This window comes from Chionomys nivalis, chromosome 8 (genome assembly GCF_950005125.1).
Source record: "Chionomys nivalis chromosome 8, mChiNiv1.1, whole genome shotgun sequence".
Taxonomy (NCBI): Eukaryota; Metazoa; Chordata; class Mammalia; order Rodentia; family Cricetidae; genus Chionomys; species Chionomys nivalis.
Genome location: NC_080093.1, coordinates 92,723,295 through 92,743,971, shown reverse-complemented (window position 1 = coordinate 92,743,971; position 20,677 = coordinate 92,723,295). Strand labels below are relative to the sequence as shown.

Genomic DNA, 20,677 nt, shown 5'->3' with positions numbered 1-20,677 from the left:
AGCTGGAGAGGAACTTTGTAGTTGGAAGCTGCTTGTTTGTTCCTGGCTGCCCCGACCAGAATAATCACACAGAAGCTATAGTAATTACAACATTGCTTGGTCTATTAGCTCAGGCTTCTAATTAACTAACTCTTACATCATAAACTAATACTTTTGTATTAATCTGTGTATCACCATGAGGCTGTGGCTTACCAGGTAAGGTTCAGGGCATTTCTTTCCTTTGGCAGCTCCATGGCACGTCTCTGACTTCACCAACTCTCTCTCTCTCTCTCTTTCTCTCTCTCTCTCTCTCTCTCTCTCTCTCTCTCTATATATATATATATATATATATATATATATATATATATATATATGGCCTATCCTGGCTATGTTCTGCTCTGCCATAAGCCAAATTGTCTCTATTCATTAGCAATAAAAGCAAGACATATACAGAAGTACATCCCATATCAGTACTTTCTGTCATCTTCTGTCAGTGACAGAGGACTGGGGTTGTGGAGACTTGGCAGAGCTAAGACAAGTGGCTCAGGGCCAGAGCACCTCCTCAGCATGCAAAAGACCCTGGCTTTCATCTGTGGCACCACAAAACAGAAAGTATGGGTTAGGAGAGGTCTTACCTCACCTTGTGAGGAACAGACATTGTCTTTGGGAATTTGGGAAATGATGAATTATTGTTGCCTTGTAAACAGACAAGCAGTTGGATCAAGGAAAAGAATCCGTTTTGGTTTGCATTGAGAAAAGAAGGTTATTAAAATAGAAAGACCAAATGGGACTGCCAGTGCTCACTTACTAGGGCAAGGTAACTGATATCGCCACAAGGAACGGAAACAGACTCAGGTTGACAATCCACAGCAAGATAAAGGCTGTGACAATTTAATTGAGAGCAATCAGACTTTTATAACTTTATCAGAAACAGATCATAGTGGCAACTGCCAGGATCAATGCAGTTTGCTTTACAGAAAACAATGAAGATGGCAGCTTACACAGGGTAAAAAGATTGATGTCTAATACCTATTGATCTGTCAAATTTCCATGCTTCCTTGACTATTAGGGGGAACAAACAGAGAATGCAATATAGCCTGACTGTTTCATGCCTGAGTGAGTGCACTCATCTCTTGGGTACTGTAAGGCCCAGTGTACCCCAAGAGCCAGGGACTCTAACATGAAAAACCTATGACTCATGCCTCTCAAGGAAGCTAGGCCAAGGCAGTTTGATGGTTCCCTGCAAGCAAAGACAGAAAAAAAAAGGTAAAATGATCCCACAGAGCTTAGATATATCAGATACATCAGATATGGGGACACTGTGCAAATACAGGGAGGGCTTAGGAGGGTGACCCACAGACTGTCAATGGCTCTGAACATCCCATAGGATTAAAATAAGGAAAAACCGCAATAGGAAAGTTCAGTTCATAGAATCTATAGATGAGAGCTCCATAGTTGGAAACATCATAAAATGAGAGAGTGCAAGCTTCACAGTCCAGGAAAACTCCAACACGAGTGGGAGGATGAGTCGGAGAGAGGAGCAAGACACTGGCATTGTGGGTGACAGAACACTCTTCAAAGGCATTATATACAGACCTGTCCGTCATCCCTATAACCCAGTAGCCACATTTGGGCTGATAATTTACATGCTGTTTATCATCAGAATTGTATTTGGCTTTGACGCCCTGTTGATTCATTGAAGGAACCTTGGGTTCTGCACATATTCCATCATTTATTCCCAGGACCCAAGCATCACATCTAGACACGTCTACTTCCCAGTAATGTTTCCCTAGGAAGATAGCAGGAAACCCCAGGACACCTAAATCATAGGACTCAGACACTTGCAAATTTCTTCCATAGCCACTTCTATGTTGTATTTGTCTTTTGTCCACATTTATTACTATGTTTTTCTTGTTGAGTTGACGCAGGGTCACATGAACTGCAGAAAAATGAGACATAAATTAAGAGTCATATGAATAACAAGTTACTGCCTTATTTGTGATTTGAGTAGCAGAGGCCTGAGAAGAAAGTGAGAGGGAATTTGGTAGAGCCATTTTTAAAGTCAAAGAGAGGCAGATTGCTGTGCATATTGGGAGCAGTAACATAAAACTTAAGTATTAGTAGAGAAATAAACTCTGAAAGACATCAAGATGGGAGAGGCTGATGGTGGGATTTCTACTTACCCCAGTGGCGCTGGGCTTCCTGGTGCCCTGAAATGATGAAAATGCGCAGCATTAAATGCAAGGAAGGGAATCAGAACATTAAAGTCAATGTGCTCTGCAGAGTAAGGGAAGATCTGGAAACTGTGATAAAGGACGGGATGAATGATGCTGTCCTTTAAATATGATGACATCAATGGGACACACTATCTGCTCTTCTCAGTTTCTCTACCCATGATCAGAGACATCAGTCTCTATCCAGAGAGTGCCGTCCCGACAACCAGGTAACCACAGAATGTAGCTGCTCTCACCTTGAAACACTTGCAGCATGCCTTTCAGATCTGGAGCTCGGAAGATCTTTCTCTGTTTACTTGGGACCATTTTTGGCTGTTTTAGTCTTAAATTCTGACTCCTATAGACAAAAGATTGACATCCACATCTCAGACAGTGTGACCTTTGACCACCATGGACTCCCTATTACTCCCTATCATTCTGACCATAGAGGTCCTGGAGCTCTCCTGAGAATTCTGAGAAGGGGGAGAGAGGGTAGATACTAACTCTGCAGACATGAGAGATACACTCACGACCCCTCCTGCTTACTTGCTATGTGATGTTGGGAAAGCCTTACTTCTCTGGAGCAGAGCTCCTCACTTGCACAACAAAATACTTTCTCCCTGAGCTTGTATCCTTCATTCTAGATTTTTACGACATGATGAATTAGTGAATTTCAAAACAAATCAAACTTAGGTGACTAAAAAAACTTATGTGTGCTGGGCATGGAGTTAGAAGCCTTTAATCCCTTGACTCGAGATGCAGAGGCAGGTAGATCTCTGACATCAAGGCTAGCTTGGACTATAGAGTGAGTTCCATGTCCGTTAAGGCTACACAGAGAATCCCTGCCACAAAAACAATAGCAATAACAGCAAAACAGACCAACAACCAAACAAACAGAGGGACACAAAGAAACAAACAAACAAATAAATGAATGAATAGATAAATAAGTAAATTTGTGTTTTCTAGGACAAACTAAAGTCAGGGTACAGAAGCTGCTCCTGGGTAATAGAGTCATGGAGTGTGGAGAACACACTGGAGAAAGCCAGTACTTCAAACACTTTCGTCAATCTGGACACTCTTGGCCATCTTCTGAATCTTCAGGTTCCTTTTTAAGAGATGACAGTTTTTGAAAAGAAGACTGAAATATCAAACTAATGCTGGCACTGAATATCCAGACCTCAGCATGAGGCAGTCCCTGTCAGTCAGTAAGATTTATCTGCCTGCCCCTTACCTGTCCTTAGTTGTAGCCTGACCTTAGAGTCTGGCCTAGTCCCAGCCATAGGGAGAACCCAATCAGAGCCCAGCAACACCTGACCCCACAGGGCAAGGACAATCAGAAACAGACAAACAAAACCAGATGTCCTCATGCTGAGAATCAGTGCTGCAACTTCTTACGGCTTGAGCCAACCCCAAGTGAGTAACTATGTCATGTTGGATGGCTTGGGTCTGTAGCTATGCAGTGCAGGTTTGGAATTCTGGCCACCATACCCACTCCCCTTTTTCTTTTCCATCAATTTAGTCTCTTGGTGCTATTTTGGAGATCAGGACTTTGGACACAAGAACATGAGTCTACTGTTGACAGCCAGGGTGTGACTCTTTACACACAAGGGCACAGCTTTCCAGTCTTCTGAAGTGTGTGGTTACACGGAGCAGTTGTATTCACTTTTCTATCCTCACGTGAAACATACAGATACACAGGAATTTTTCCCAGTATACAATTCTGTCAACCCTGCAGACAAGGACGACATACCCTATCTAGGATGAATCTGTAAATCAAGTACCTGTGAGTTGCAAACAGAGCCAGACACAATCACAGAGCGCGGAGAGAATAATGGAATCACAAGGAGTCTGAGAGTTCCTGTGGCTCCATTTGCCTCTTCCCACTGCTCAGCCTGACTCTGTGACACCCCTTACCCAGACCCCTAATGGAGAATCAAATCTGTCCCCAAGTTACAAAACAGCCAGAGCCTGTCTTTCCCTGCATCCTCCTCCTTCTTACTGGAACTTCAGAATAACACTTTGTTTAAATTCCCTCAAGCCCAAGATAGATTTATTCTAGTCAGATACTAAATCATTCTCATCACACAACAGGGCTATTCTTCCATGTCAGCCCACAAATACCTTGTTAGGACATGATTCACACCCTAGAGAGAAAGGAGAAAACACAGTCACTAACATGTTCTGCATGTTCTTGCAAATCCAGGTCTCACTCTCACTGGGTGCAGAGACAAAGTCAAAGAGAATCAAATCTGTCACCAAAAGTTCTCCAAGACATGAAATAAATACGATGCTAGGTTCATTTATTGTTTTAAATGTATACTAGTACAATATTTTCTGTCTCATACTATAAGAATTTGGAGACCAAATATGAACCAATGATAGTTCGATAACTTACATAGGTTTTTTTGTGCATACAACTAAACATATAAACACATATCTCTTTTCCAAGTTCCATGTCAGCTATCTATCACCATCCTTGCTACTGACATGTCTTAGAACCTTATTTTCAAATTATTTCAGTCATTTAGACACAATTCAAAATGTTAATAATGAAGAAGCCACAAGGGCCAGAAGCTTAGATTGTTTGATACTTAGGTCCAGCTAACCGTATCTCTCTTTTCTTTTTTCTTCTTTCTCTGCAGTGTTCCTGGGAAGAAAAGAAGTCAATCTAAAGAGACATGTGTGCCTCTCAATTTGACAAACCTTTGAAACAATGACCCCCTCTAAAAGTGGAATTTCTCCCGGAATCTCACACTGGGAGAAGGAAAGCACCGCTAGCCAGGATGAAAGCTGACCTCCTAAAAGATTTCACACTGTTTTTGTTACTTGCCAGACCACATAAGGTCTGAGTCTGTACCAGATAATGATGGGAGAATGATGGACAGAACCACACCTTTACAAGTTCTACTCATGTAGAAATGAAAATGGACAGTTGGTTTTTTTTTTAAAAAAAAAACTTTTTGTCCATCTTCCAAATGTAGACACATTAATCCCTTTTCTGCTTTCCAATATTAACTTGGCTCTTTTATATGGGACAGATATCAAGGCCCGAACCTCCATGTCCACTTTGCTATATTTAGTAGGCAGCTCTTGAGTCCTTCATCCCCAGATTGAGACCTAACACTATGCAAGTGTTCTCACATGTGCGGATTCCACTAGATATTAGTAGATTTAACTAAAGTTAAATTCTTCGAGATATATGATCTTTCCCCTTACAGATAACTATTACGAGGAGCTCCTTGGGTGTATTTTAGGCTTCCACAGGTCTTGGGTCTGGTGTCACAGCCAATCCCAGGTCATATGTGCTGCGGCTAAGCTGTGTCCAGAAGACGCTGTTTCTCTTGTATCCTCCACCACCTCGCGCTCTTGCATGTTTTCTGCCCTCCTTCTGCAATGATCCCTGGGTCTTTAGATTAACAGTGGACTTTGTATTTTCCATTTACAGCTGTACTTTCTGTAGTCTCTTCCTCTGTCAACCTTGACCACGTTGGTTTTTCACTATGGAACACTGCTGGCCTGGAACTCACTATGTAGACCGGGATGGCCTAGAACCCATCTACCTTCATTTGCTTCTGCGTTCTAACTGCTGGGATTAAAGGAATGAGCCAGGATACCTGGCTGTAGGTTGGGAAGCTTAGATTTCATTTCCAAAGTTATGTTCTTCTCATGTTTTTGTTTCTGTGTATGAGAAGCTCTCAAGTCCTGGGATCACAGGCAGTAGATGCTTGGCCAGGTATTTTATATAATGTAAACCAACAAATGTGGATCCATAGTAAAAAGAATTCTGAGAGATCTAGAATTATAGGTATAAGTGAAAACTGATGTTTAAACTTGTCCTCACTGAGACATCTGTATGCTCACGTTCACTGAGTCATTATGATAGCAGATAAAATAGAGTCCACTGGCAAACTACAACCAGAGGAATGGACAAAATATGATATGATAAACATGGAGGTTAAAATATTAGACATTCAAAGCAAGTATTTCCATTTGTGGTAACTTGGCTGTCTGCACTCTGAGCATTTAGGTTATACTAAACCATCTGGGTAAAAAAAACCACGAAGTTATCTTATTTAAATAAGTGTCATGTCCAAAAACTGATCTCACAAGAGTAAGGATTAGGATTTGGGTCATCAGGGGCTGGAGGCAAAGAATGGTAGGCAGATTCTTTGATCAAGAGATACAATTTCAGGCTTGTAGAGTATGGTGGCTGTAGTTACTACCTATGTGAACTAGCTTAGTTTAGCCAAAACATGTCTCATTCAATCTAATACAGGTGATAAATGAGTGTCCTCGATAATAATTAAGTCAACACAATTGAAACCAGGAAATTAAAGGACCATGAAAATTTCCTAGAACTACCAAGGGATTGACAATTCAGACAAATGAAACAAATTATCACAGAGATTTTCATAACCAGAATATACTTTTGTTTTAAATGATTCAAAAGTATGATAGAGATAAAATATAATACAAACTTTATACCTGTTAGAATAAAGAAGATACTTTTCATCTCAGAAACTCCAAAGACAGGAAATCAAATCTCTGAGATCTTGGATGGTAACTCCCCTCCTACTGACCAGACCCCGTGAAAGGCTTCAAATATCCAAGGGGAGAAACTATTTCCAGTAATTTCAAATTCAGATAAAGTGACTAATGACTGTCGGATATGCTTCACGCATGCTCACATTACAGCAGGGGAGTAACAACCCATGATGCAACAGATCTTCTCTACATGGTTCTGCTACTGTACTATACTTGATAAACTAAAACATGCAACTTCCTCCTGCCATCCATGCTTGTAGTGATTCCCCAGCCTCTGAAACCGGTTCAGGAGAGAGTCCAGGGAGGGTCCAGAGGGCCCTACTGTCCCTACCAGGGAGATCACAGCAGGACAGAGGGAGGGAAATGGCTTCCAGGTGTCCTGACTCTCATTCCGACCTCCTGCAGTCTTACCTGCAGCATCTCCATGGTTGAGCACTGCAGGCTATGCTCCAGATCTGAGATGAGGTCTCTCACTGACTCCCTCTGCTTCACCAGCTCATTTTGAGAATCGTCCAGGATGTCTAGAATGTCTTCCTTCTCTTTCATCAGTTTCTGCAGCTCATTCTTCTTGGAATCCAGGAATTCCCGCAGTCCTTTCAACTCCATTTCAACGTTTTCTTTTTTTTTTTTTTTTTAATATTTATTTATTATGTATACAATGTTCTGTATGTATGCCTACAGGCCAGAAGAGGGCACCAGACCTCATTACAGATGGTTGTGAGCCACCATGTGGTTGCTGGGAATTGAACTCAGGACCTTTGGAAGAACAGGCAATGCTCTTAACCGCTGAGCCATCTCTCCAGCCCCCCATTTCAACGTTTTCTACATCACTCTGTATTTGGGTCTTTAGGGATTACAAATAGGGAGATTTATTCAGACTGTCCTAATGGGACAGAGACACAGAAAAAAATTGTTCTGATTGGGAGTTCTCATGGGAAATGAGTTTCGGTTGGGAAGGGAATCTTAGGGAAGCATGTGTCTCTTTTCAGTATCTGTTCCTGATATTCCAAAATACAGATCTTAGGTCATATTTACCGTGGTCTTTTGAGCCAAATTGGGTTTGAAAGCTGTGGCTCAGATTTCACACAGGTGTCCCTGATCCCTTTTCCTGTCTGTATACTCCTCATTCTGCCTCTGAACCCCTGAGAAAAAGTAGCCCCAAAGATAAAACTGTGACTGTTCCCAAGCATCTTTCCAACAACCAGAGTTTCATAAAGCACTACAGGATCGAGTACCAGGATTCAGTGCCATTCTCACCAGGCCCCCGCCATGGTGTCAGCTACTCACACAGCCAGGCTCAGCTGTGATGCACTCTCTGTGCAGCCTCAGCTCTAAGGGAACAGGCAGAGAGGACTAATCAAGGCCTCTTGTCCCCATCAGCCTCCAGGGAATGAAGAGCCAGGGAGCTTCTTGCCCAGGTCCCTTCCAGGCATCAGGCTAACTCCCTTTGGAGGTAGGGCCCCCACTTGCCTCCCAGGTAGTTCTCTCCTTTTGAAGGTCATCTTCCCACTGGTCACATCTTTTCTCATTAGCCATCTGCATCTCTAGGGAAGCTTGGAGCTTTCCCTGTGGGAGACGAATTGTAGCAGAGTCAAGCTGTGTGCTTAGTAGGACAGCTGCTCCGAGCCAAAGGCCAAGAAATCCTTCTGGAAAGACAGGAAGTCTAAGACTGTTCTCTTTTTAATATCTTGTGCCATGATTTGTGCACATAAAGTAAACAAATCTTCATCTTCAGCTCAATCAATTTTTGCATTTACACACACAAGCCCCAGACAGACAAAGACACAGAAATGTGTCCCAGTCAGTCATCACACCAAGAACAAACTGGTTATTTTTATTTTGTTATCAATAAACCGGAATAACTTTGTTATGTTTTCTTGTCTTTCCAATAAATGTATACATACATCATATGCCTTGCTGTTGTCACATGCACATTCTTAAAAAAAAAAAAACAAAACTGGATCTTAATATGTAGGCTTGGCTGTCCTGAAATTTCTATGTAGACTTGTGTAACGTCAAACTCATCCCTTGCCAGAGTTCTGGGACTGAGCCAAGCCCTACCATACTGGTCACATGCACTTTCTTTTGTCATTGCCTTTTCTTTTTATGAACTGTAGTTTTTTTCTTTATTTAATATTTTTTTTCACTGAATTTTTTTTTATAAAATATATTTTGTTCACAGATTGCCTGGCCTGTACACCTCACAGTTTCTTTCTACCTGCTCTCCCACTCAAATCCATTATTCTTTATGTCTCTTGCTAAAAAATAAACACATAAAGCTTGACAGACCTAGAAAAGTAATTCTAGACAGAAAACAATAGAGTTAAGCATGGGTTATTGATAGCAGCATTTTCTCAGGTGGGCTCTGCTTGCTAGAGGCAATCATTTAAGAGAGGCTTCCCGACTCAGCCTTAGCTGCAAAACCCAGCAGCTCTTTAAGAGATCCTGCCACAAAACACTTTAAACAGTGTTGATGAAAAGATGACTCCATGCTTTTTGGTTTTCATCCGTAGTAGGAAAAAAAAGCCACGCTATTTTAAAATGCCATCTTTCTGGGCTGTCCTGCCAGGACAAACTCTGTCTCTTTCAGGCAGGTGGTCTGACTATGGAGCATTAGAGTGTGGTCTGTGAGCACACTGCTGAAGCTTGCTTGCTGGCAGGGACCTTGAAATGCCATAGAGTTGTGGCAATAAAAATGGCTACAGCTGGTACTTCCTCCATGAGGCTGGAATCTCATAAAGCTAAGATGTGCATTGGATCCAGCCGTCAAAGCCAAGGCTTTAATTCTACCCATACTGCTTAGCAAATTAAAGACTCATATGCTCAGAAAAAGAGAGATATACAGTAAAGATAGATTACAAGACAAAAAAACTCTCTAAATGTTTTACTGTGTTTAAAAATATGTGTAGGCTTGAGAAAAAAAAGAAAAAAAGAGAGTAGTTGGGTTGGTGGCACACACCTTTAATCCCAACACTTGGGAGACAGAGGCAGGCAGACCTCTATGAGTTCAAGGTGTTATGGCACACACCTTTAATACCAAAATTTGGGAGGCAGAGGCAGATGGATCTCTGTGAATTTAAGGTATGCTGGCACACACTGTTACCAGGAGCAGGGCCTCGTGTTTATCTTTGCTGCCCGGCTAGCTTAGTCCCCGAAATAATCACAAAGATACTGTATTCAGTAAAACACTGCTTGCCCCATTAGCTCTAGTTTCTTATTGGCTAATTCTTACATCTTAATTTAACCCATTTCTATTCATCTGTGTATCACCACATGACTGTACTTACAGGCAAGATTCTAACCAGCATCTGTCTCAGGCAGGAGATCCATGGTGTCCCTCACTCTGCCCTTCTTCCCAGCATTCAGTTCTGGCTTCTCTACTTACCTAAGTTCTGCCCTATCAGGCACAAAGCTGTTTCTTTATTCATTAACCAATGAAAGCAAGACATGAACAGAAGAACCTCCTACATCAACACACCTTTAATCCCAGCTTTTTGGAGGCAGATTCAGGCAGATCTCTGTGAGTTCAAGTACAGTCTGGTCTACAGAGTAAATTCCAAAACAAAAATACACAAAGAACCTGTCTCAAAAAGCCAAAAATTAAAAAGAAAAGAAATAGAGGTTAAAATAAAGCCACCTAAAGATAAAAATACACAGAAAGTCTGGATACTGTATGTTATTGTGTTCTTTTTGAATTGTTTGAACGCTGAGGAAAGAGCAACAGCTGCTAAAGAATATTTATTTATAAATGTTGCTGAATTAATCCTAGATAGATATTTTGAAAATACCTTGACATCAAAATTGAAGTCAAAATATATGTTACTTTGGAGAAGGGAATTTACTTTTGTTTCCACAGGATATTAGAGGCTATAGATTCATTCTGAGTTAAGAAGAATCAGGTTTGATCAAGGAAGACCACCTGAGAAATTTCTGGTATGAACTGATGGCCCAGATGTCAGAGTTCTACATCCAGAACAGATTCAAGATGCTACTCTAGATGATCAATTCACATAGGAATACTCCAGGCAGGACTTGATCATAATTCTAAATTTTCTTCAGGTCCCTATAAGATTATCAGCATCCCCAACCAGCAGGAAACAGCCTGAAAAACCACACCCACATTCCCCAAAAATGGACTATGGTCAGGAGAAAAGTTAAACAAAGATTATTAGAATCAGAAGGTTTTTTTTTAAAGGGGGAAATGGTGTGGGACAAATGTCAATTTGTCAATTATGCTCTGTCAATTATATTTCAAATAAATGCTGGTTGGCCCGTAGCCAGGCAGGAAATATAGGTAGGACAACCAGACAGGAAGTAGAGGTGGGTCAATGAGAACAGGAGAATTTTGGGAGGAAGGAAGTCCATTCCTGGGAGTCCTGACCAGCCCCAGAAGAAGCAAGATGTGAGTGCCTTGCTGAAAAAGGTATTGAGCCATGTGGCTAACATAGACAAGAATAACGGGCTAACATAAGTAATAAGAATTAATACGAAGCCTGACTAATTGGCCAATCAGTTTATAACTAATGTAGACCCCTGTGTGATTTCTTTGGGACTTAACGACTGCGGGAACCAGGCAGAACAGAAAACTCAGTCAACAAGTCTCCATAAATTTACATGTGGGCTCAAAACAAACAAACAAACAAACAAAAAAACCCAACCCAGAAAACGAAGATCCAACAAAGAACTTGCCTCTGTGCATCTCACTATGGAATTCTTTCCCCCTTTCCCAGATCTTTCAACTGCCACACACACATTCTCTTCACTGCTGTATGTCAATCATTTACTAGTTACATGGTTGGAAGTCATTGGACTGGATGTTGGGTAGTATGAATGAGTCTGACATAAACAATGAAGGACAATAAAGATGGAATAAATTAACTGTTCTACAATTGGCTTTTCTTGATCATTGACTCAAATTCATAGGGACAGTTACAAAACAATTTTTCCATCTTAATATTTGTACTCCAGGTGGTTTCTTATACAATTAAGTGAGGTAATTGACCTGTCACACCAAGTCGAGATTTTCCATCTGCTACTGTCTCCTGCTCTGTGTCCCACACCCTCCTACTTCCTACCTTGTACTTATTGGCCACATCTTCAATGAGAGCTGTTTGGTGACCACGGTGCTCCTGAGATCTCTCACAAAGCCAGCAGATGGCCACCATGTCCTTCTCACAGAAGAGCTGGAGTTTCTCTCCATGTTGTACACAGAAATTCACCTTTTGCTCCTCCTCTGGGCTGGACTTGAACTCCTTGAGCCTCTCCACTATGTTGGCCACATGTCGAATAGGCCTCAGATCCCCAAACAGGTAACTAACTCGGCACACTGGGCAGATGCCCTCCCCTTCTTTGCCTTTGCTGGACTCATAATTCAGAGTGATACAGGCTCGGCAGAAGATGTGGTTACAATCGACACTCACAGGGTCTTTCAGAAGCTCAAAGCAGATAGGACAGGCCACCTCCTCCTTGATCATCCTCAGTACTGATGAGGCCATTGTTGCTGTGATGCTGAGTCTGTCTGTCTGTACTCCTGACACTTCTGCTCAGGTACCTGAGTGACTGGGAGGATGAGAAGGGGGACAAGTGAGAAAGGGAAAACGGACCGTGAAGAGATCAATGAATACCCTCGATGATAAGGGAAAAGAAGAAAGGAGAGAAAAACAGAAGTTCAGTGACATGGCAAAGAAGAATGCTGTCATACTTTCAAGACCTATGCTTTATTTCATCCAAAATTACGAATTTCAGATGCAGGATTATTATTTCCTTTCACCGACCAGGAAGATGGTGTTTCCTTCTATCAGTCTCGTGTAATCGTCCTTCTCTCCTTCCCTTTCCTTCCCAGGATGAAATCATATCTTCAGTGTTACAAGCATCAAACTACTCACTTATCCCCCACTGTACTTCCTCCTTCATCAGTACCAGTCAGTGTGACCCTCCAATCCTCTGCTTACCAGTCTCTTACCAGAGAGCCTGGTGCTGACATGGATTATACACAGCCCATCTCCTGATTCACATAGGCAATGATTTTTCTTATTGTTTAAGAGTGTTTATTATTCTGTAGAAGATCCTAGTTGACTTCCTGGTACCCACGTGAAGGAGGTCACAGCTACTTATAACTCCAGCTTCAAGGAATCTACCAGCTGTGACCATCCCAACCATCCTTTCAAATGTGCATACACATAGGCAGGCCCAAAAATATACAACTCAAAACAAAATGAAACTTAGTTTACTTGTTTTGTTTTTCCTTTTTCTTTTTAGACCAAAGTGTTTGGTTTTGAACCAAAGGTTACTCCCCTCTTTCTCTTCTGTCAGGTTCAGTGTATCTGCTTTTATTTTTATGTCTTTATCAACTTAGATTTAAGTTTTGTGCATGGTGATAGATATGGATCTATTTGCATTCTTCTACATGCAGATATACAGTTAGACCAGCACCATTTGTGGGAGATGCTTTCTTTTTTCCATCGTATATTTCTGGCTCTTTTGTTTTGGTTTGGTTTTCTGAGACAGGGTTTTTCAGTAGCTATGGAGCCAGTCCTTGAACTTCCTCTGTACACCACACTGGCCTTGAACTCACAAAGATCTTCCTGCCTCTGTTTCTCAAGTGCTGGGATTAAAGGCATGTGGCACCACCACTGTCTTATTTCTGCCTTTTTTTTTTAAATTAAAAATCAAGTGTCCACAGTGCGGTTGTGGTGCACACTTTTAATCCCAGCACTGGGGAAGCAGCGGCAGGCTGATCTCTGTGTGTTTGAGGCCAACCTGGTCTACAGGGTGAGTTCTACGAAGGCTCCAAAGCTACAGAGAAACCCTGTCTTAAAAAAAAAAAAGTTAAAAAAGATTCAGGGGTCTATAGGTGTGTGGATTTATGTTTGAGTTTTCAATTCAACGCCATTGATCACTGTGTCTATTTTTATGCCAATACCATGTTCTTTTTATTACCATAGCTCTGCAGTACAACCTGAGATCAGGGCTGGTGGTCCCTGCAGCAGTTCTTTTATTGTTCAGGATTTGCTTTTCCATATGAGTTTTAGGACTGTCCTTTCAAAGTCTGTAAAGAATTATGTTGGAATTTTTATGGGAATTAGTTGAATCTATAGATTGCTTTTTGTAGGATGGCCATTTTATGTCAATCCTACAGATCCATGAGCATGAGAGATCTTTTATCTTCTGATACCTTCTTCAATTTTTTTCAAATTGAAGTTTTTTATCATACAAGTCTTTCACTTACTTGGTTAGAATTAGCTCAAGAAATTTTATATTATTTGAAGCAATTGTGAAGGATATTGTTTGTTTCCTTGATTTCTTTTTCAGTCTGCCTGCCATTTTGTACAGAGTTCTTTTTCATTCCTGAATCTATGATGGTGCCCTACCCTGCCCCGCTCCCCCCTGTTGTCCCTCCATCCCTCCTGCCCCGCCCCCCCCACCCAGTCCCATCCAGCTCTGCTCCGCCCTGCCCCACCTCAGAGTCAGAGACACATTCCTTCTCCTTGGACCTAAGCAGCTCTGATGGGATGCTTTGAAGTAATCTCCATCTGTAGTGGTCTGAAAGAAAATGGTCCCCAAAGGGAGCAGTACTACAAGGAGGTGTGGCCTTGTCAGAGTGGGCATGGCCTTCTTGGAGGAAGTGTGTCACTGTGGGAGTGGATTTTGAGGTTTAGAAGCATTCATCTCAAGGAATTCCATTGGGTACTGCAGACTGTCTAAGAGGGAAGCCCACTGGGACAAATTTACATTAAATAAATAAAAAACAAATAAAGTCTCAAGTAAATAACTTAATTCTTGACCTCAGGGAAGTAGAAAAACAAGAAGAAACTAAGTCAAAACTTACACGATGGGAAGAGAACGCAGAAAACAGAAATAAAACAATAAGAACAGAAAGACCCTAGGAAAATGTAAGGAATCATCATCTCAGTTGTTCTATCTCTCGGTCTCTCTGTCTGTCTCTCTCTTTCTCTCTCTCTTTCTCTCTCTCTCTCTTTCTCTCTCTCTCTCTCTCTGTCTCTCTCTCTCCAATTCATTTAAGGACAGGATTTTCACTATGCAGTCCTGGCTGCCCTGGAACATCTATGTAGATCAGTCTGGACTAAAACTCAAAAAGCTCTTCTTGCCTCTGCCTTCCTAGTATTGGGATTAATGGCATGTGCCATCTGCCCAGCCGGCACAATATGCAATGAAATAATCAAAACCAACAGGATCATAGGAAGGTTCGTCAACATCTCCTGGGTGCCCAGATTAGCTTGGGTAAAACCATGAAATCCCTGATCAAACTGGTTACTCTCATGGTTCTCATGAGCTTTTATAATTAGACATTTTCCAAATCAATCAAGAATCTAATTTCCATTATTTAGAGGTAGAAAAGGGGGTGGCAGCAGTAATGTGCACCTGCCACTATAGTGACGGGGAGGTGGGGAAGGGGGCTGACTGAGGGGTTGAAGACCAGCCTGGGCAAGAAAAATGTATCATCTCTCTAAGAGACAACAGGGAAGCGGTCACTTCTGGGAGAATCTTCAGATATGGTACTCTAGCTGGTCTCCTCGTCCTTCGTCTGCCCATCTTCGAAGACCCCCTTCCCTTGGAACTGAACCCAAGGCTTGAAAAGAGCCTACCCCTGAGCTAAGTCACAAACATTTAAAAAAATATTTTATAAATGAGGCTCATTGAGTTGCCTATAAAGGCCTTCAATTTCTGATCCTCTGGCCTTTTGTGTAGCTGTAATCTCAACCTGGACTGAGCACTGCTTCAGTTTTCAGGAAATGGCTGAAGGAGAAGAAAACAACAACAGTCATGTCCTTGCTTGGGGCTATGACAGGGAGTCAGTGACTAGCTAACAGGCGCACAGCCTCTAGCTCTAAACCCAGAGAAGAGCCCTAAGAGTTCGTAGGGCAGAGATTCTCAACCTTCCTAATGCGGTGACCCTTTAATACAGTTCTTCATGTTGGAGTGACCCCAACCATAGAATTATATTTGTGAAAGGCTCAAGGAACCCCAAAGGGGTCGCGACCCACAGGTTGAGAACCACTGTCCCAGCGACTGCGGAAACACCGTATTATAACACAAAAATATTATCAATAAAACAGACTCTGACTTAGCTTAGCTGTGGAGAAAGAAACTGTGTTCATCAAGGTACAATTCAAATTTATAGATTATGAAATGGCAGGAGGCGACTGGACCTGGCTAAAAGCCATTTCTAAACCAGGCCTCCCCGAACCCGCACCGGCAGTCCCTTCCTCAGGCTCCTCCATCTGCATTTTCAGCCCGAGCCCGACAGCCCCTCCCTCTTCATCCTCCTTTTTAGCCTACAAACTCACCCAAGCAAAAGCAATGCTTTTCTTGAAAAATCCTCCAAACTCTGTCCCTAATATTGCTCAGCCAACCGGCAGCCAACCAGAAAGTGGTAAAATACGGGGAATTAACGCACCAATCCAGAACTTCCGACTCCAAGGAGAAGAAATGAAAGTTTGAGCCCAGGGAGAGAAAGAGAAACTACAGAAGAAGGACAGACCAATAGCGTGCTTCCGCATAAGCATACCCAGCTCCACCTACTGAAGGAACTCCCCTCAGATCAGCACAGCCTGTCTGGAGAGCGCAGACAATCAGCTCTCCCACCCTTAACTGTTTTGTTTTGTTTGAATTTCTGAAGCCAGTTGTTCAGGGTCAGGTCAAAGTGACCGAACAAGATCCAGACCCCTCTGGAAAGTCTTCTCTTGGGGTCCTCTTGCACCCGAGCTCCTGGCTGGATTTTGCTTTGTGATGCAGGTGTGGCCCTAAGGGGAGTAAACTAAGGTGAGGGACAAGGAACTGCAGTGTCCTCTGGAGCTGGACTTGAGCACTTACAGGATGAGAACAGGGAGGGAGCTGCAGTTCAGGGCAGCTGCTCACAATCAAGATTCCCACCCAGCAGGGACAGCATGGGAGGAGCCCCATGCAGAGCCCTGCAGAGACACTTCCCACACTCTTAGCAGTGAAACTAGCAAGCTGCAGGGGCTCTCCAGGTGCCCAGGGGTGTCCTGCAGATTAGGTGTTCTGTTGCTGCCCAGAGCAGGGTCTCTTCCCAGTGCAGATCTGATACATTGTATCCCTTCCAGGAATCCCTCCCCAGAATGTCTCAGCAGGTCCCCATTTGAGTTAGAGTTTCTATTAGAGACAGTTACTATTGCCTCAGCGTCCCCTGAATTAGAAGCTGAACATGTGTAGAGCTGGGGATGCAGTTGAGTTGGCACAGTGGGTGCCTAGAAGGGTGGAGTCCTGGGGTGGATCCTGAGCGCTGTGCACACCCAAGTGTGCGGATTCGTGCATGTGTGTGTCTTAATCACTCTTCTATTTCTGTGACAAATGCCACGACTGAGGAACTTTATAAGGACAGTGCTTGATTTGGGGCTTGCACTTTCAAAGGATTAGAGGTCATGGTCACCACAGTGGGGATCATGGCAGCAGGCAGGAAGGCATGGTGCTGGGGCAGGTGGTGAGAGGTCACACTTGAGACACAAACCTGAACCAGAGACAGAGAGACACTGGGAATGCCCAGAATGTCTTGAAATCTCAGATCTCACAGGCATGTCACATATACTCCAATACTGCCAAACCTACCAATTTGTCCCAAACAGACCCAATAACTGGAAATTAAGTATTCAAATATATGAGCCTTTGGAGGCCATTCTTATTCAAGTCACCACAGGATTCCACTGCTTTCTTTGGAGCTGGCAGCAGAAGGATTAGGAGGTCAAAGGGCATCCTCAGCAACAGGGGACTTTGATGCCAAGACAGCCTGAGATACATGAGAATTATCTAAAAACAGAAACGTATGCGGGAAACAATGATCTGCCCCATTTTCAGTTTTACCCCCACTCCTGCACGCCTACCTCATGTGTTCCTTATATTCTCAGATCTATTAAAATATGACATATGGGGCAAGAAGTGATATGACCATGTAGTCTGAGTTTTTTTTTTTTTTACCATACCTGTCGCCTCCTCCTCTTTTTATTCTTTTTTTTAGAGATGGGCTCTTACAGTGCACCCCAGCCTGACATCTAGCTGAGATTTAACTCCCTCACTCTCCCCAGTGCTGAGCCCATGGGCTTTTGCTGTTGTTTTAATTTGGTCTTTGCACTTCAGGGATCGAACACAGGAACATCGAATGCTGGGCCAGTGTTTCATCTCTGAGCTAAACCCCTAGTCCAAACTCCACATTGTGATGAGGACAAGAGACTGAACTGCTGTTCTTGCTGCGGAGACAATGGCTGTCAATCAATATTATAATCTGATTCTTCTGAATTGTTAATGATTATAGAAAATTATTTACAACTTACTGGTTTTGTTTTTGAGACTGGACATCCCAGACTGGGCTGGAGCTCTCTCGTGTTCAACGTGGTCTCCAGTTGCTGGCAGTACTCCTCCCTCAATCTAGCAAGTGCAGGTGTTAGAGGGATGAGCTACCATCTTTGTCTTTTACAGAATTGAACCAGTGCCTCCTCTGTTTCTTCCTAAGGCCTCCCTGGGAATCAAAATAATGAAATGCAAAACAGCCATCTACCTCTTGGTGAACTTTCTCTGCAACCACAATTTCATTCCAACTCTGTGCAAAGATTTGACTTTGTGGTCAGGTCTGCCACTACTCTCGAACCTCAGTGACAAGAATGAAGGTGGCCAGGAGAGCAGAGCACTGACCACGCTGCTGAGCAGTGCGGCAATGTGTGTGAGTCTAACTGTGTCAATACACACTGACATTTATTTCAACACAGGAAAGGCTTTACCATGAAACAATTATGGAAGAAATATTAAGCAAAAAGAACATTGGAGAGATTGAAGATAGAACATTTTTTCTTGAATGGATTTATAATTTAAAATTTAAATAAATCATCTGTTATTTTTTGTTTATTTTGGTTTTTCAAGACAGAGTTTCTCTGTGGCTGTAGAGCCTGTTCTGGAACTAGAACTTGTAGGCCAGGATAGCCTTGAACTCCCCGAGATCCGCCTACATCTGCCTCCCTAGTGTTGGGATAAAGGCGTGTGCAAACACTGCCCTGAAATTTTATAATACAGGTATTGTAATTCTTCAAACAAAGCGTGGTAATGTTTTGAGTGGCTGATGCATTCTCTGCCAGCATGTACTGCTAGAATCTCTAATCTACATGCTGCCCTGTGACTGCCTCTCTGCCGTCACAGAGAGACACGATGGAGCTCCACTCAAAATGAGTCCCCAGTAGCTGCCTTGCTGGTGCCACACTAACCTAAGTGAGGTCTCAAGACAGGGCATCCTATGTTGTGTCACATGTCTGTCCTGCCTCCTGCCTGGAAATTAGAGAGCCTGGCTGCAGGCACCTGCCGTGTATTGGGTCCCTAGAGGACAGGCCTTTGCACCCCCACTTGATCTGTTTTTCACTCTTGAGGTTAGCTGAAAACAGGAACAAAAACAGGAACAATCTGTTGTTTACACCAATGTTTCTAAGGATGTTTACCCCTAAGGCATAGAGTTATGGTGATGAGCTTCCTGCTATTGCTGATCTGGCCTCCCCTGCTGAGGGCTATATATACTTGTGAGACAGTGGAATAAAAGGCTTGTCTGCAGAACCTGAAGTTGTGTTGCCTGTTAATCCCGATGTCCCTTGCTCAGAAGAACGACAGTCGCCATGCTGGCACAGCACTGTGACCTATCCCTCCATCCTATAAAGTTTGAATCTTGTTCTTCAGCCATGGGGACCCTGATGCTCTGCAGAGATTTCTCTAGTCAGTCATCTCTGGTAGTGGACCCTGAGCCCTCCTGGGAGCACTCACCATGGTGGTTCTCTCTCTCTCTCTCTCTCTCTCTCTCTCTCTCTTCCCCCTCTTCTGCCCCTCTCTCTGTTTATGCTTTTTTTTTTAATTATTTATTTATTTATTATGTATACAATATTCTGTCTGTGTGCATGTGTGCAGGCCAGAAGAGGGCACCAGACCTCTTTACAGATGGCTGTGAGCCACCATGTGGTTGCTGGGAATTGAACTCAGGACCTTTGGAAGAGCAGTCAGTGCTCTTAACCCCCTCTCTCTGTTTATGGCATTCTGACTCAAATAAACTTTTGCCCACCAATTCTCCAGTATGTCCCTTTGAACCAACTACCTCATCCAGAACCAGTAACATTCTTCTTTAAAGGTGAGACAAAATGCAGCAGTGTCTGGCTTCGTAACTGAGGCTGGGTCAGATGCACAGCAACCTCCTGTCTCTGCCTCCTGAGTGCTGGGACTGCATGAAAACATTATGCCGGGCTCTGGTACTCAGCCTCAAAAATTCTTATTGCAGTCACAGTGAGATGGAGACAAACAGATGCCATGTTGAATACCACTGACATGCCGTAAGATCCTAGAAACATTCTATTGTTCACATTTCACAACAGCACAAGGGAAGTTTACGGCATCACTGGCATCTCCATCATTCACTGTAAAATGGAAATCATAGGATTTACATATTTGCTAAGAAACAAATGTAGCACCACTACAATTATCCTGTCAAAAATAAACGTGAAAACCAAATTATAATCATAGATCTCTGCAGCATATTAGAGTAAATTTAACATCAGGAATGAGAAATCTTCATGTGTCCCTTCTCCTGACTTTTGCATGGAATCAGAACATAAACTCCGTAATTATCAGAAGAACCATCTATGGAGTGTTCACTGGATGCTTTGTATGCATTGAACTTCCTTTTAAAACAGTTACATAACTCATTTTAGATTTGTGTCTAGGCCTCTGTGTACTGCATACGTGTCAACACAGAGGATAATCTCTAGGTCAGAGTTGGCTGCCTCCTTCTACCATGTGGGTTAAGTGATGGACCTCAGGTCACTGGGCTGGAGGATGATGCTTTAACCCTCAGAGCCTTCTAACATATCCAGATTTATTTTCTCACACTGACATATAGTATGTGTATACTCTTTATAGAAAACATTTAAAAAACAACAAATAAC

At 42.7% G+C, this 20,677-nt stretch overlaps 1 pseudogene; it reads right to left on the bottom strand.

Annotated features, from left to right (window-relative positions):
* Nucleotides 1-1,319: 1,319 nt before the first annotated feature.
* LOC130879731 (tripartite motif-containing protein 30A-like) lies at nucleotides 1,320-16,163 on the bottom strand (annotated as a pseudogene).
* Between the last annotated feature and the right edge of the window lie 4,514 nt (nucleotides 16,164-20,677).